This window comes from Mus pahari, chromosome 1 (genome assembly GCF_900095145.1).
Source record: "Mus pahari chromosome 1, PAHARI_EIJ_v1.1, whole genome shotgun sequence".
Taxonomy (NCBI): domain Eukaryota; kingdom Metazoa; phylum Chordata; class Mammalia; order Rodentia; family Muridae; genus Mus; species Mus pahari.
In genome coordinates, this window is record NC_034590.1 from 102583756 (window position 1) to 102587823 (window position 4068).

The following is a 4068-nucleotide window of genomic DNA, read 5'->3' on the forward strand; positions in this document are numbered from 1 at the left end:
GAAAGGAAAGGAAAGGAAAGGAAAGGAAAGGAAAGGAAAGGAAAGGAAAGGAAAGGAAAGGAAAGGAAAGGAAAGGAAAGGAAAGGAAAGGAAAGGAAAAGAAATTCAAACAAAATACACCATCCTAGGCTCACTTTCCTGTTGGCTCAGTATACCTCTGATCTGACTGCTCTCTCAGCACACCAAAAATGGCTTGTTTTCATAGTTTGTTGTTGCAAATTGTTTGTTTCTCTAATCCAATTTTTTCTTTACAACACTTTCTAGACTAACAGGACAATTTCTATTTGGAGTTTTTAAAGTCAAGAGTGAGGTTATTGATTATTCCCTGAAAGGGTAATGGATGGAGTGGTTAATAATTATTCCACTAGCAAGTTTTACCGTTTCATCTTGTGTACAAGGGCTAGATTAACAATGCCAGGGAAATCAAAACGACTCAGCAGGGACAGGAACAGGTGTGCCTGAGTCTGAAAAGGCCAAAATATTTCACAAAGTATGTCACCGGTCTGTTACAGTGGCAGGGTTTGGGTTTCGGTGGATGGCTTTTTTTTTTTTTTCCAAGTTTCTTAACTCTGAAATGACACTCTTAAATTTTACAGACATTTCTTCACTTAAATTGACCACTAAATCCCACACATAAATTGCAACTCAAGCTCAGCAAGGAAATGCATTTTGTGGGACAAAGGGTTGGGGTTTTTTTGTTTTTGTTTTTTTGTTTTTTGTTTTTTGAAATCACAGCTAAGAAAAGGCAATTCACCCTGCCCCTCCCCCACAAGAACACCCATTCAAGGGCCCAGTTTCAAAGCTCCCAAGTGAAACCGTAAATAACTCACGTGGCAGCGAGCTCCCCTTAGCAGGGCACACCACACCACTCTCCACTCTCCCTTATTAACGTGCCATTACCACGGGGGAGGGAGGCGGGCATTATACCCCTTCAGCTTAAGTATCCCCCCCCAGACAAGAAACCAAAACGCACCATGTCAGGTTCGGAACTCGCTGCAAACCTGAGATCTTTTAATTCCCTCTAATAGCTGCTTTCCACAGAGACGTACCCGTGTCCCCTACCCCTGGGGCACAGAAAAACCAATCAGTGTCATAAATCCCCCTAGCTTTCAACCCTCTCTCCCTTGAACTGGGGCGGGGTGGGGGGAGGGGCGACCCAACATCAACACTTACACTAAACCCCTCAATGCAGTACAGAAATATGCTGGCTTATTTCCTTTGTTTGGTCATGTTATACTTGATCAAGTGTGAACGATTAAACTGGTTTCATTAAAGGCAAGTACATTCACGGCTAACATTCAACTTCAATGGCGACTATAAGCATATTTTGCAAGAGGGAGAACCTGCTTCTTGGTTGAAACCTACCAGCTCATTAACTTTTCTTTGGGGGGCTATAAAAAGGGCACTGGGGGTTTTTCCAGGAGTGTGTCAGAGCCAGACAAAAGGATATTCAATGTTCCAACTTTAAGATACAGTTGCTATTTGGAACACTAAAAAGGAAACCTTGTTTTCACATTAAAGTTGCTGGGGCTGAAAATGTTGAATTGGCATTTAAAATTACTCTGTAATTGCTGTTAAGAAGTATTCTTTGAGATGAAGTAATTATAAAAACAAGATCCTTTTCAAGTCCCATTACTAAAGATATGAAAGATTTATTTTAAAAAATGCTTCAAACCAGAATTGCCCGAAGTAGATGGGAACTAGTTCTTTGAGAATCTATCTAGAGGCAAACGGCAGCCCCGGGAGCCGAACGCGAGGTAATTTTAAAACTGTCTTTGAACTCAGCACGAGGAGAGAAAGCCGTATCTCCTTCGAAAAGAGGTCCCACCGTTGATGCATCCCGTCAAAGTTAGAAAGCAGAACTATTTTTGTAACCCCTCTACCCTAATACAATGTTCCCTCAAAAATCGCCCATCTCAGATAAAAATATACACGTCCCAAAGAATTGCAAATAAAGGCCTTTGGATTTCAACTTTCCAATGCATGGAGTTCTATTACCACTCGCATCTAAGGACTCTCAAAAGTTCCCTAGTTTTTAAAGAAAACAGGGCAAATATCCAGGAAGGTCTATTTGCCCGAGGTTGGGAGCCTGGCGTGGCGACGTAGGCCATTGCCAGCAGCCTCCAAGCACGCAGAGATTTCATAAGATATTCCCTTCGGTCCCCTACAAAATCCCAAACCTGAAGGTCCCCCTAAAGCCAACTGCTGCTTGGGCCGCATCTGAGAAAAGTAGGGGGTGGGGGCTGGGCAAGGGTACCACACACACGCATGCACACTCACTCCCCGTGTCCGCGACTATCGTCGCCGGCGTTAAGCAAGCCACCGGAGGGAGTGTGTGCGCGCGAGGGTTTGCCAGCGGTGACCGCGCCGAGCTCTCGGGCCCGCGGCCTCCGAGCCCCTAGACGCAGCGTGGGCTGCAGGCGACCGGCCACGCCGCGGGGCCTCCCGCAAAAGCAAGGCCTGGGCGCACCGGCATTCTCGCGCTGCCCGGCCTCAGTCGCCCAAGGCAGTGGGAAGGGCGCGAGCCGGAGAAGAAAGGCTCTTCCCGCCGGTCGATCCGGCTCCGCGGAACACCCCAGGCGCAAGGAGGCGACTGCGGCGACCGGACGGTCCCCGCGCCACGCTAGGTCCCCGGTGCCCAAGGCGCTCTCAGCCAGCCCCTTTTACGAAACTTTCTTTTTTGCTTCGCCCCACCCGAAAAGTGCGGTCCGGGCGAGGGCGCCGAGGACAGCGGGCGGAGGGCGAGGAGGAAGTGGTGCCCGCGGGAGCGCGGCTGGGCAGAGGAAATGCCCGCGCCGCCCGCCCCCGCCCTTACAGCCCGCCCCGGCCCCCCGCCCCGCCGCGACTTTGGCGGGCCGAGCCCCGCGCGCCACTGGCGGCGGCGGCGGCAGATGTGGCCCCGGCTGCCCCAAGAAGCCAACAATGCCGGCCCGGCAAAACAAAAGGGATTCGCTTCGCGTCTTTCCCGGCCTCTCACTTACACTCTGGGGGAACCGCGAGGGATCCCAGACCGACAGGGGCCGCGCCCCCAGGGGCCCCGAGCCACGCGCGCCCCGACTTGTCCCCGCCGACCCCGGTGTCTACTCCCCCCTGCCCGCCCGCCTCCCAGGCGCAAGGCCTGCCGCACCCCGTCATGTTCGGACTCCTGGTCCCCAGGGATCCTGCCGTATTGTCCCCGCGGCGCGCAGCGCGCTCGTCCGAGATCGCCAGCGGCCCCCGCGCGCGCACCCACCGGGCTCCAGGAGCAAGCCCGGGGCGCCTAGGAAACCGTCGCCAGACGCCGCCGCCGCTGCCCTCCGGACGCCGCTGCGCGCCGGGTTTTTCTTTCCTTTTTTTTTTTTTTTTTCCCAATCCTGATGGGAAGGAAGGTGACCGCCTACTTCGCATTCATCAACTCTCATCACAACAACAAAAATCCTGGAGCAAAGGGCGGCCAGCAAGCGCAATCGGTGGCGAGGGGCGGAGGGTGAGAACCCCCAGGCGGAGGTCCACCCCCGGGAGTAGTGTGTGGACACAGGGCTGGGGGCGCTGACCAAAGATGTCCTCGGATGCCGGCCCGGTGTCCTTCGCCCTCCTCCTTCTCCCGGAGTGGCGCAGTGAGGCGCGGGCACGGCGCCCCAGCCAGCGGCCGCAGGTGAGGCGGGGGCGGCGACAGCCCCAGCCCTCCCCGGGTACTCCCGCCCTTACCTCGTCCTGGGTCGCCGGCGTCCAAGGAGAAGGGCGCCCACCCGGGAGGCGGCGGCGGTAGCGGTGGCTCCCGCCCCTCCCACCCCACCCGGCGGCGGCGGCGGCGGTGGTGGCGCTGGTGGTGCGGCCCCCCCTCTCAGCGCGGCATGGCTCCCAGCTCCGTCTCTTGCTCCTCCGGCCGGCCGCAGCTGGCTCCTCTGGGCCGCTCCCGAGCCACCTTAAAATGACACACGCACACAGAGACACACACACAAAAACTTAATCTCTCCAGCTCCGCGCCCCACCCCCTCCCGCCCTCCCCTCCCTTCCTTTGCCTTCCCTTCCCTCCCTTCCTTCCCTTCCTCCTCCTCCCGTCGCCGCCGAGCCTCTTCCTACTTCCCC

The 4068-nt window shown here is 55.3% G+C and overlaps 1 protein-coding gene across 5 annotated transcripts in view; it reads right to left on the bottom strand.

Annotated features, from left to right (window-relative positions):
• Window positions 1-4031, bottom strand: part of Ctbp2 (C-terminal binding protein 2) — a 142035-nt gene extending 138004 nt beyond the window's left edge. Inside the window, exon 1 of one of the 5 annotated variants that reach the window (XM_021207963.1) lies at window positions 3688-4031. The gene's annotated coding sequence lies outside the window, so the exon portion shown is untranslated. Of the gene's footprint in view, window positions 1-3127; window positions 3147-3232; window positions 3257-3533; window positions 3589-3687 lie in introns of those variants that run through there. The other 4 variants (XM_029535243.1, XM_029535222.1, XM_029535225.1 and 1 more) reach the window with 4 other exon arrangements.
• Window positions 4032-4068: the final 37 nt, after the last annotated feature.